Source organism: Ambystoma mexicanum, chromosome 2p (genome assembly GCF_040938575.1).
Source record: "Ambystoma mexicanum isolate Mex_15411 chromosome 2p, UKY_AmexF1_1, whole genome shotgun sequence".
Classification (NCBI taxonomy): Eukaryota; Metazoa; Chordata; class Amphibia; order Caudata; family Ambystomatidae; genus Ambystoma; species Ambystoma mexicanum.
In genome coordinates, this window is record NC_090923.1 from 786540104 (window position 1) to 786553692 (window position 13589).

General features: G+C 46.6%; 1 long non-coding RNA gene across 1 annotated transcript; it reads left to right on the plus strand.

Moving 5' to 3' along the window:
• Positions 1-2050: 2050 nt before the first annotated feature.
• Positions 2051-8615, plus strand: LOC138566793 (uncharacterized). The gene is made up of 2 exons (XR_011302015.1): positions 2051-2178; positions 7668-8615. It is a non-coding gene; the product is annotated as an uncharacterized lncRNA (long non-coding RNA).
• The last annotated feature ends 4974 nt before the right edge of the window (positions 8616-13589 follow it).

The following is a 13589-nucleotide window of genomic DNA, read 5'->3' on the forward strand; positions in this document are numbered from 1 at the left end:
CACACCAATTTGCCCCATCCAACTTCCTAACCCACACCTAGATGACCCATGCTACCCACCAGACCCACTGTGCCCCATCTCTCCCTCCAGAAACACAACCATGTGCACCATCCCTCCGCCAAGATCCACACCAATGTGCCCGACCACCTCCCTCGAGAGCCACACCAATGTGCCCCCACCGCCTCCCTCCAGAGCCACACCAAAATACCCCGTCCCACTTCCCAACCCACACCTAGATGACCCATGCCACCGTCCAGACCCACTGTGCCCCATCTCTCCCTCCAGAAACACACCCATGTGTACCATCCCTCCACCCAGATCCACACCAATGTGCCCCCACCACCTCCCTCCAGAGCCACACCGATGTGCCCCCACCACCTCCCTCCAGAGCCACACCGATGTGCCCCCACCACCTCCCTCCAGAGCCACACCAAAATGCCCCGTCCAACTTCCCAACCCACACCTAGATGACCCATGCTACCCACCAGACCCACTGTTCCCCATCTCTCCCTCCAGAAACATACCCATGTGCACAATCCTTCCGCCAAGATCCACACCAATGTGCCCGACCACCTCCCTCGAGAGCCACACCAATGTGCCCGACCACCTCCCTCCAGAGCCACACCAAGATGCCCCGTCCAACTTCCTAACCCACACCTAGATGACCCATGCTACCCACCAGACCCACTGTGCCCCATCTCTCCCTCCGGAAACACACCCATGTGCAACATCCCTCCGCCAAGATCCACACCAATGTGCCACACCAATGTGCCCCCACCACCTCCCTCCAGAGACACACCAAAATGCCCCGTCCCACTTCCCAACCCATACCTAGATGACCCATGCCACCCTCCAGACACACTGTGCCCCATCTCTCCCTTCAGAAACACACCCATGTGACCATCCCTCCACCCAGATCCACACCAATGTGCCCCCACCACCTCCCTCCAGAGCCACACCAAGATGCCCCGTCCAACTTCCTAACCCACCCCTAGATGACCCCTGCTACCCACCAGACCCACTGTGCCCCATCTCTCCCTCCAGAAACACACCCATGTGCACCATCCCTCCACCCAGATCCACACCAATGTGCCCCACCACCTCCCTCCAGAGCCACACCAGGATGCCCCGTTCCACTTTCCAACCCACACCTAGATGACCCATGCCACCCTCCAGACCCACTGTGCCCCATCTCTCCCTCCAGAAACACACCCATGTCCTCATCCCTCACCCAGACCCACACCACTATGTCCTATCCATCCCTCCAGACCCACACCAATGTGCCCCCTTTCTCCAGAGCCACGCAAAAGTGGCTCATCCCACCAGACCTACACCAGCATGCCCCTATCCAACCATTCAGACCCCAGCAAGATGCCCAATCCCTCCCTCTAGTCCAATAACATAATGCCTGATCCTTCTTCCAAATAGCAAGATGCCCCTTCCCCCTTGCAACAGATGCCTGTGTGCCATCCCGAATCACACGCAGATAGCCCCAGGCAACCCCCTCTAAAACCACATATCCTAATAATCACACTGTCATAAAACATTAAATCACTCTTTTAACCCCGTTGATAAGTTAGTCTCCCTTTTCCTTTTCTTAGCCCTCCATTCCTTTTCTTAGCCCTCCATTCCTTTCATGTTGAATAGCTGAGCATGATTTTTAAAGTAAATGTAATTTCCTGCTCCCCCGTCTAAATCGGGTGTCTTGCAGGAACGTTCACGGTAACCGGAAGAAAATCCCAATTTACAGCCAGCCAAAAGCACACGGGTTGCTGCTGTTCCTGCATCCTGGCAGCCAGAGCCTTGCCGCTCAGGACGCTCCAGGGCCTCCTAGAAATGTTCCCAGTGTTGAAATGCCAACCCCAAACGCTGCTAGCCAAAGGTTGGCAGGGTCCGGTTGCACTTGCACCGGCGGCAGCCAGAGCGTTCAAAATTCCTGCTCAGCCCCAGCCACAACCCGCTTACTGAACGTGCTCCGGAACCGCTTCTCTGCTCCGGAAAGCACACGAATGACATCAGTGACAACGAGGGGGTGGGCCGTTGCTATGGTCCTTTTCTCAGATGGGAACTAGACGCTACCGTGCTGGTGGGCTCGAAAAACATGGTCCTTTTCTCAGATGGGAACTAGACGCTACCGTGCTGGTGGGCTCGAAAAACGGGATAAATCCGACACAAAAGGTAAGTGAACACACGTTTATGTATGTGAGGGTTCAGGGTACTGAAGTCCACTTCGGCATAGCCTGATAGCAGGCTGATTGGCTCCAGCAGCCGCCGCCTGTGTTTTATACCCTCCTTGGCGTCTCTCCCTTTCTCCTTCCCCGTTCGGACCCATTCCCCACCCGTCTCTCCCCCTCTCGCGGGCTCCAGCTGTTCCCTGCTTCGCCCGAGTCGTCCTGGCTGCGGCCGCCGGTGCTCTGCATGCTTTCTGTGGAATCCTTGTGTCTTTCCTTCACATCTTTTCTTGAAGGAGTGCACAACACCGTGCTATGCGTTTAAACAATCCCACTCAGCCACTACATTAGGAAAAAGATCTCGAGCAAAAGACGCACTTATTGTTACTGTCCCGAGGCGCCCCCTTTCTCCTGCCCCCGATGAGTGAGTCCAATAAGCAGGTCCTGTGGGCTCTGCTATTCAGACAGTGCCAAACAGTTCGGCTCATTATCACAACATATCAGGGCACGTGTCCAACAATGCAGAACCCCTTGGGAGATGGGAGACAGTACGGGTCTCAAAATTCATGGCACCCCTCCACAGAGACCATTGTGCAGACTTCTATTCTCAAATCTGACAGAAAAAAGGTAGCCAAACCTATTGCTAAAATGCTAGCTGTGTTACAACGCAACGTACTGTGTATATATATATATATATATATATATATATATATATATATATATATATATATATATATATATATATATATATATATATATATATATATATATATATATATATATATTTCTAATGGTTCTACATTGACAAGAAACTGCTTCAAAGAGCAGTGGGAAATTATGTCAACTTCTATTGGGTGGACGCAAACACTTAAATATTTAACAGGGGATTACAAACAACCCACAAAGTCATCCGGTAATACCTTGACCACCTTTTATTGACCTGATCGCCGTAGGTACATTGTGATTTGATTGCCAGAAGTAGGCTGGGGGCCGGTGGATGTGGGCACGAGGATGTTTTGGGGCATGAAAGTGGTGAAAGATAAGGCAGTACAATTTCCCAGGAAGGTTCGGCAGCCCTGGTTACATGCTATTCAACTCCCTTCAACTGTGTTCCCCCGGTTTCGCGATCATCTCCCTCTCTCTGTATCACCCCCGAAATGCTGTCCTGTGATCACCATTCCAAACGCAGTCTGACTCCAACCTGTCAGGAGACTTTACCCTGAAACTGTTTCCACCATTCTATAAGAATTCACTCCTTCCGTGCATACTCTTCTCCCTAGATGATGCGCACTTGCGCCTCTCTGACTCCCACAACACATCCCCCAGGTCCCGCTTATACAACAAGCACGAGTGCTGCAGAAGCATCCAAATAAACCCGGCTCACACAACACCAACGTTGGTTTAAACAAAGAGAAGCTGTAAAGGCATGCATGTTATCCTTATTGCACAGAGAGCTAGCGAAAGGCACATAGGGTGAAACTACCAACGTTACGTGTGCATGGTGCAGATAAAACAAATATTGGCAAAGCCAATACCTTTGACATTAGCAGTTTATTACATTGTACAGGTAGGGGTAAGAATGCAGCAAATACTTGGATTCTAAGTTAGTAATTCCAAACACGTCCGCAGCTTAGTGTTTGCAGACACATTAAATGAGTGATAGACGTAGTAGAACGACTTCTCTCCAAGGCAGTATACAGAATTCTTCTAACATGTATTTTACTAATACTATGTGCCAGGAGACATATTTTGAACTTTGAAGATGAGCCTAGTGATTTCAAGGGTGAACTAAGGTGGAGAGCATAAGGCTGAGCTTCGGTCTGTGGGTTGGTGTTGGTAGACATGGGTGAGGTGGGGTGGGCATGGTAGTGTGAAACAGAAGGTGGGAGTGGTGGAGTGTGTGGTTAAGTGGGATGAGGTGACATTGGGTGGGGTAGAGAGGGATATAGTGTAGAGGGGTGAGGTAGGTGCGTAGAGAGGTGTAAAGCATGGTGAAGCAGCCATGGGGGGGAAAGGGATAGAGAAGAATGGGTGGGACAGCGAGGCGTGACAAAGGATGGATGGGGTAGAGAAGTATAAGGAGGGGAAGGTCAATGTTAGAAGGCATGAGAAAGTTTGGGTAGGGGGTCGTCACAAATGGCACAGAAATCACCCCAACTCTTTTAGGCAGTTTAAAGCTTTTTATTAAAGGTTTGGTACATCCAGGGGCCGGCCCTCTTTCTCCTCTTGTAATGAACCTGCACTGAAAGTGTTAATTAAGCAATAGAACTCGAGCGAAGCTAGGGCCTTACCGAAGACCCCGGGGCATTACCAAAGTCGGTAATGCCCCCGATGCGAGGGTTCTATTGTTATTAGTACCCCGGCCTGCAAAATTTGTGTGACCGGGGCACTAAAAGCTGCAGCGTTTCGGGACAAAGAAAAGAAAATGGCCGCCGCTATGGAAAGAGAAAACGGAGTCCGTTTTCCCTTTCCATGGTGGCCATTGGGAGCAGACGCGCTGGGAACACAAGTGTTCCCAGCGCGTCCGCTCCCGAAAAAGGATCAAAAAGAAGGTATGTGGGGTTGGGAGGGCGGGAGTGGGACAGGGGGTGGGGGGGAAACGTTCCTGCGTCCCCGGCAGGGGACGAGGGAAGCCCCCAGCCGTGTGGAGGCTCAGAGCGGGGATGGCCCCACACGGCTGGAGGCTTCCCCCGTCCCCTGCCCGGGACGCAGGACCAAGAGGGTAAGTTGGGAGGGCGGGTGGGAGGGAGGGAAGGGATTTAAAAAAAAAAAGACTTACCCGAGTCCACGGAGGGGGGCGAAGGCAGCCTCTCAGCCACGGGGAGGCTCGGAGCGGGGATGGCCCTGCTTCGAGCCTCCTCATTGGCTGAGGGGTTGCCACTCCCCCCGCCGGGGACAAAGGCCGTGGAATCCCGACGGAGGGATTTCCGGCCGGGTAGGGACCTGGCGAGAGCCAATCCGAATGATTGTTGCGTTCAGATTGTCTCTCGCCGGGTTACTAATTATTGTTGCGGACCGGCATTGCTGCTAGAGCCGGTCCGCACTGTTTTTTTTCTATCAGCGCCGCCTGAACCGGCATTGACAGTGTTAATTGTCACGGCCCAGAAGGATTCCAACACTTAAGCGTTTTATGCTATAGTTGGCATGGTATATAATCTTCAAATTACTTCTCCTGATGGGGGGAAAATGTTTGAACATGTGTTCATGGAGAGCAACTAGTTAATAACGGAGCCAATGGTCCTGTAGTTGTGGGGGCAGAGTTATAGTGCTCATGAAATGTGTGCCATATGCTGCAAGCATGGATGCGTACTGTGCGTGTTGTGGGTTGAAGAGGCACACTATTGAGTATGGGTATTTCAGGTCAAGTTTCCAGTGCCAAACACCATTGTTTATGAACATGTGGGGCGACACAGTAATTGAACATGTTACTTTAGTGCACCTGTTAGAACGTTTTTGATCACAAGGGACACAGGAAGGCGAGCATTATTATAACAGAATTTGGTGTTGTGGCATAGTAATGGATTGAAATGCATTTTGTGGCATTGACTGAGCGATGGGCATTATCCCAAGGGACATTTCCACCCACCTCTGCCCAAACACACACCCCTTGGTTCCCCTTAATTGAAGCTGTAAACGGGCCACTGTAAATGGGCCACTGGTGTAATAAAAATGTCTTAAGCATGTCTGCCCCCACCCACTCAATCTATAAGCACTATATGTGGTTCTGTTGAACACAAGCATTGGCAAAGCCAACAGTTTTGGCTTGTGTATAAGTATTGGGCATTTGCCAGGCACTACTGTTATATGCCCAGATGCTCAATCCATTTTGCAGCTGATACCATTGATGGCCAGTTAATACCACTAAGGCAGTGCCTGGCAACTGCCTTTCCAACCCTACACAAAAGCACAAACTATTGGCACTACCAGTGCTTGTTTTTGGGCGTTATTTATTACTCTAAAAAAGAATAGAGATACTATTATTTATGCTGGCCAAGGCAACTCTTCTACTGCAGTGGAATCACGCTGTTGGACACAGCAGTGGCAGATGTTGGGTTGCGTTACAAGCATAACATCCAAACCATCTCCAATACCTAGGGCTTTTAAGTCAATATAATTACTATATTAGCATCATCTTTTAAAGAAAACTCTCAGCATGGAAACACGACAAAATGCAATTCCTAGTTTTTAATGCAGTATGTGCATTGTCACAATGGTTCCTAAAAAAAAAAAAAAAAAGAGAGCATTTCTGCAAGACATGTTCGCTGTCTATGCCAAGTTGTCCAAGAGTTTCTTAAATAAGTCTACAACACAACAGTCAAAAAAAACACTGGACAACATTGTTGGTAGAAAGTTCATGCAAGGGATGCATCATTTTGATGAATTAGATGGGGCAATTGATAATTTAGTAAGATAGCTCATTGAGCTAGGTACTTTCTCAAACAGTTGTGCATAATCTGCAAACACAGGTTAGAGCTCGGGGCAAAGCCAGACTTTTATCAGTCCAATCTTAATAAATTATGTACATATACATCTGATGATAATTATAATAATCAGGTGTTATAGAGTAAAGGTAACTTAGGTGGGAAGTGAGTTGGGCGCGTATGTGTCATGTGTGTAGATAGAAATCCATTTCCTGACTGTTTTCTCATATGGAACACTAGAGATTGATCTTGCTGGTGTGCACATTCATCTATTGGGCCCCCCTTTCTCCTCCCTCTCCCCTGTCACACCTGATGAGGTCTCTAGAGCACTCCTGGCACCTGCTCACCCTGTCACCCACCCGCACTGCCTCCGGGCCACCCCTTGCACTGGGGTCTGTATCTGTACCCATACAGCCCCCACCCCATCCTGTATCTTTATGCACTGACCAGACACACTCTGTCTGCTGCCTTATCCCAGCACTTGCCACTTGTTGGCTGCACTACCACTGTTTGTTGCCTTTGTTATTTATTTTCTATTTATCTGTTACTTCTCTGCTCCGCACTTCCCACTCCCCCCTCCATGCACTTTTGCCCTTCCCTCTGCACCTGCGCGATCTCAATGTCTCCTGGCCTAGTAGTCTGTCTTCCCTCCGTTTCACCTCCCTTGCCTCGTCGTGCCTTGAAACACTTGTGTATAAGCGCATTATAAATGCCATATCCTATCTATGTCTTAGCACTATCTGAAATGTCATCAGGCCGAGTGCGATAGTTAATTTCACATCCTTACTGTTCATGGTCTGTAAGAATGTCATTGTATTTTCCCTTGTTCCCTCCCTTGCCTTGCAGCGCTTTGAAAGAATGTCATTGTATTTTCCCTTGTTCCCTCCCTTGCCTTGCAGCGCTTTGAAACACATTGTGTATAGACGCTATATTAATAAACTATCATATCATGAACCGCTTTGCTCACATATCCTGCATTACTAGTTGCTATTTTTCATAAAGTTTATATCGGAGACTAGTTGTACTTTGCTTGCTCTTTTCAAACTTTTTACACCAATCTTTTTTTGCATTTCAGAATTTATCCATGTTAAAGCCAGGGAAATGGGCTTTCCAGTACTCTCTGCATCCGAGTACAGAAAAGCCCTTCAAAATACAATTGGAAACTACCGGATGATGAAGAAGGAGCCAGACCTGTTCTTTTCTACACCAGTGTAGTTTGGCATTCCCTTGCTCCCTGGGCTTGACCCCACCTGACTCACTTGCTTTCTGGGCTGGGCCTGGGTAGTTGTAAGACTCCCTGGACTGGTTCTGTGTCCCCTCTCAACCTTGCTCCCTGGGCTGGACTCCACCAGACTCGCTTGCTCCCTGGGTTGGGCCTGGATACTCATGTGACTCCCTGGACTGGTTCTGGGTCCCCTCTCACCCTTGCTCTCTGGGCTGGACCCCACCGGACTCGCTTGCTCCCTGGACTGGGCCCGGATACTCATGTGACTCCCTAGACTGGTTCTGGGTCCCCTCTCACCCTTGTTCCCTGGGCTGGACCCCACCGGACTCGCTTCTTCCCTGGGCTGTGCCTGGATACTCATGTGACTCCCTTGACTGGTTCTCGGTCCCCTCTCACCCTTGTTCCCTGGGCTGGACCCCACTGGACTCGCTTCTTCCCTGGGCTGTGCCTGGATACTCATGTGACTCCCTGGACTGGTTCTGGGTCCCCTCTCACCCTTGCTCGACCTCACCGGACTTGCTTGCTCACTGGGCTGGGCCTGGATACTGGTGACTCCCTGGACTGGTTCTGTGATCCCTCTCAACCTTGATCCCTGGGCTGGACCCCATCGGACTCGCTTGCTCCCTGGGCTGGGATGGATACTCGTGTGACTTTCTGGACTGGTTCTGGGTCCTCTCACTCATTTTTTTAATTGTAAAGCACCCGTGTTTGGGATGGCTACAGTCGTGTTTTTGTGCTATGCACACTGTCCGATTGTATCTCTGCCTCGTTTTAATAAATATAGTGGGAACAAAAAAATGTGTCGCTTCTTTTTAAATATAGTTAATACGCCATTACATGGTCTTGACTTTCATGGCCATTTTGCCTAAATGACTGACCTAATAAGTCATCACTATAGTATTAAAAGCAATTCAAAATGGAACTCTCTGAAATAGGCAGCAATTAAGCCACAGTGAGGCTTTTAAAACCCAATTCAACAAGGTGCACCAAATGAGTTTTTTTAAGCGTTTCTTTTCAGGATTATAGTAAACATTATTTTAGTTAAACTTCTAAATTTTTCCAGCTCCTAAACCCGAAACAATGCCTATATTGTTAAGGGATATTTTTGGGATTGCTTTGTTTTTTTGATTTGTAAAGTATTATTTGGTGACTACATTAATTGCTTTTGGATTTCAAAAGGTTTATTTGGGGATTGCACTGCATTGCTTTTGGAGCTCTACGAGGGTGCATTAAGCCAAAAGGAAGCCAGATGTAATCCGTTGCTTTTGGATTTATTTAGGGATGGCACTGCTTTTGGATTTTTATAGGATTGTTTGGGGATTGCATTGTTTTGGGATTTTTGCTGGATTGTTTAAGGATTGGATTGCTTTTGGGTTTTTATAGGATTGTTTGGGGATTGGATTGATTTTGGATTGTTTGGGGATTGTTTAGGGATTGGATTGCTTTTGGATTTTTATAGGATTGTTTGGGGAGTCGATTTTTAGTGGATTGGATTGTTTGGGGATTGGATTGCTTTTGGATTTTTAGTGGATTGTTTGGGGATTGGATTGTTTTGGGATTTTTAGTGGATTGTTTGGGGATTGGATTGCTTTTGGATTTTTAGTGGATTGTTTGGGGATTGGATTGTTTTGGGATTTTTAGTGGATTGTTTGGGGATTGGATTGCTTGGATTGTTTTGGGATTGCATTCCACTGAGGATTGCTAATTAACATATTTCAGGGTGCATGAAGCTGAAAGGAAGCCAACAGCAATCCACTGAGTAGCATGGGAGTTTCTGGAGTTAAAGAGGATTTAATTGTTTGGGAAAATCCAGTAGCAATCCACTTTCAATCCAGATTTTTTTGGTAGGGCTCTATTTGAAGAAGCACGACACAAGCAGCTTTACAACTCTGACAATATTCTGTCTTCGTTCAAACTGTGTATACTGTGGCGGGTAAGTGCTAGGTTTTACAAAGTCCTGTGATAGAAAAGACGGGCACGCACCACGATTTGCATATGAATAAACATCACCGGAAGCGAAGTCTGAGTATTATGTTACAGGCAGTAACGTCGTTCTTTGGTAATCGGGCGCATCACGCGGAATTAAATAACTAGAAGTTCCCGAATGTAAGCCAAGCGACAAAAAAACTAATGTGCAACGTTTATATGCTCACTATTATCATTAATATTTATTAGTATCATATTTGGAGCGAAACCATAATCTACTATACCACGAGTGATGCCTTTTTTTTCTTAACACTGCAAACTGACTGACTTCTAGGGGCTGACAATTTTGGCAGATAAGGGACAGTGAGATAAATTATTTTCCCAGGATCAAATAAAATGAGCTAAGCAGTGAAGCTGAGATATAAACCGAGTCTGCAATTTAGACACATTACCACACATCTTGTCAACTTTATTCTGCACAAAACCATGGTAATGATTAATTTTCAAGAGTTAAAATAAATACCACATTTCATAAAGGGCCCTGGGAATGTACCCAAGTCACATAATAAAAGCAACCTGGTAGATATGTAAATCCTTATGCATACATTTACACAAAACATGAATGATTTCCTTTTTAATATCCCTATCCTGGATGGAAGGCAACAGGTACAAACTTTCAAAGTAATGCAATCTCCTCCGACAGGACAATATTGCATACAAAAGCAGATATGACTTTATAAAGCCCAAACCTTAAAAGCAAAGAAACTGCAGTATGCTGAACACATCTCAGAAGCATGCAATGCACAGTAACAGATGCACAGCATCATCAGTGAGATAAGGGACCAGACAGCTTGAAATGTGTCAAAGGACAAAACGCACATATCACCAACAACCCACCCCCATAAGATACCACAAGACTGAACTACTTCACTCCAATCTCGCCAGAAGATTTCACTAATCTATTAAAGGAAAGATACAAAGCCAGTTCACCATGAGAGCCCTGCCCACCAGTTCACCAATGGACACCTGCAGAACACTTCTCCAACCTCATGAAGCACTCACTGGAAACAGGAAACATACCTAGTAGCTTCAAACCTGCCTTCATTGAGCCACTTCTAAAAGATCTTTAGGAAACAAAGACAACCCTACCAACTACCAGCCTATATTAAACATACCTTACCCAGCCAAACGCCTAGAAACGGATCCTGTAAGAGAGGTGAGGCGCGCACTCCAATTCCTGGCCAATATACTACCTGAAATGCAACGTAAGGGATCCAGCCCTGTGAATATTTGAAGGAGGAGAACAGCAGTACCAATGCAGCATAAGGGATTTAACCCTGTGAATATTTTTGCAAGAATTTTTTTTTTTCTTTTTTTTTTACATGTAATTTGTGGAGATCCGGACTCCAGAGGCTGCAGCACTGGGGACATTTTTCCCTACAGTGGAGAATCATAGTTATGGTTTTCCCCCCCTACCCCTGCTAAGGGTAAAATGTGTGCTCCTGGAGGGGAGTCTTTCCTTGGTCACCTGAAATGAACTAATGATTTCACTACAGCTCCCATAATTCTTAGAGACTTCATTAGCAATTTAATTGGATTCACCTGAAGTGAAAGGCAACACATCCTCCCTGAAGAGTGTTGGGACACGAAAGCGCTAGGAGGAGGAACAGCAGCCCAAATGCAGCATAAGGGATCCAGCCCTGTGAATATTTGAAGGAAGAGAACAGCAGTATCAATGCAGCATAAGGGATTTAGCCCTGTGAATATTTATGCAACAATTGGGATCTAACCCAGTGAATTGGACACTTTGGGATTTAACCCATTTATTCTTTTTCTTTTTTCAGGTAGTATATTGGCCAGGAATTGGAGTGCGCGCCTCACCCCTCTTTTTTTTTTTTTATACATATAAACAGATCCTGACACATGTTGAAGTAAACCACCTACTGGACCAAGCTCTTTTCAGCTTTAGCTCTATGAGAGGATATGAATCAGCACTATTAATATAAGCTGAAATATACCAATAAAGAGTCAAACTCAATCAGTGGAGTAACTCCAGGTGCATGAGAAAACCCAGCTATATTCCAAATACAGACGGCCGCTAGGAGAGCGTACAACAGGGACACTCTCAAATGGCATTAGGAACAACAACTTTTAAAAGGAGGAAATCGTCATAATTGACGTCATAGTTAGTATAATCATAACAAACTTCCATTATCATTCTTGAATCGTTAGTAGATCTAGTTAGCTATAGTGAACCTTGCTATGATTGGTTCTTCTACAACTCATATTTTCTCCTAGGTTCAACCTTCTACAAATGATACATTTCAATCTAACATACTATTGGTTAGCCTTATACGACACTAGTCGATAAGAGAAACATAATATTGTTGGACAGTTGTTAGCTCATTTGCCTCGGCACCTTTATGCAATGCCAAAATACGTGATGAGGAAAGAGATGGGCGAACCGCTATGACCCAGTTTAAAGAAGATACTCCCCACTTCTTCCCAGGCCTGGGGCATTCACAGCCTGTCTTGTTCGTGGCCTTGGTGTGCTGCCTCTGTGTCTGGATGTACTAAGAAAATGGCTGGTGTGCGATCTAATTAGCCCTGGAATGAATGACTATTGTTTCTATCACATGGTAAAGGACCACTGTTCAGAGCCCAATTTCATCCATTTGTTTGCTTTTCCGATGTTTTAATGTGTGTGCGCTTGCTCACGGTATTCAATTTGGGCGCTGTATATTCATTTGTTATGAGATTGCTTGGCACCATAGCAACCTGCACTTAAGGATCTGTCTGTTTCTCACTGATACCAACTACAACTAATTAACCTTAAGGATTGCATGCCTTGTGCTCTGGGAAACTGTCACATTTCGGGTTTCAAAGCAGACTTAAATCCATAGAATACTCTTGCACTAACCTGATTCCTGCAAAGGCTAGGAAGCTGATAAGAATTCCCCCAGTGATTCTGCATCTCCCTTCCAGGTAGATATGAAACGGGAAGAGCAGAACCCCCCAGGGAGAACCTCTGGGAAAAGAAAAAACCTGCCGCGAGATGTCTTCTGGTCAGATAACGAGATGCAGTCTGGTTCTCCGGGTTTGGAATACAGACATGTACCCATCGGAGTTTGAAACAGTAACTGCAAGAAGAAGGCACCAGTTATTATGTGGATGCAACTAACAACCTTGTGTTATTCTGAATGTCCAAAAAATTACCATGTATCTGAGGATTACTGTGTGAAGCAGCAGCGGGCTTTGTGACAAACCATGTAATTAATATATCAGTAGTATTCAGTCTTTGGGTCCCAGGAAGTTGGATAATGAATGCTGTCCTAATGAACTAGAGAGACAGAGTTCAGAAGTGTAATGGCAGAGGGCTGTGGGTGAAGCCGTGCCGAACGAAACCTACCTCCATGTTATCGGAGCAGGAGACTAGAGTCTAAGAAATTTGTTCAAGTGCCGAGGGTGAGCCTGCTGCAGAAACGAGCTAATGAGGGGATCAGAATTGTTTGAGGAGATACTGCGAGAAAGACGGGACCGTATATACAAACCGTTGCTAAGCAACTAGCTGGCGACAGTGCGGTCTGTGAAACACACACACACACACACACACACACACACACACACACACACACACACACACACACACACACACACACACACACACACAAACAAACAAACAAACAAACAAACAAACAAACAAACAAACAAACAAACAAACAAACACCCCCCCCCCCCCCCCCCATATTACGAGTTTGGAGGCAGCCATGCCCTTAATAAGGCATGGCTGCCTCCAAACTCGGGTCCGGGTTCCTTGAATGAGGAATTACTGGGCCATTCCAACTT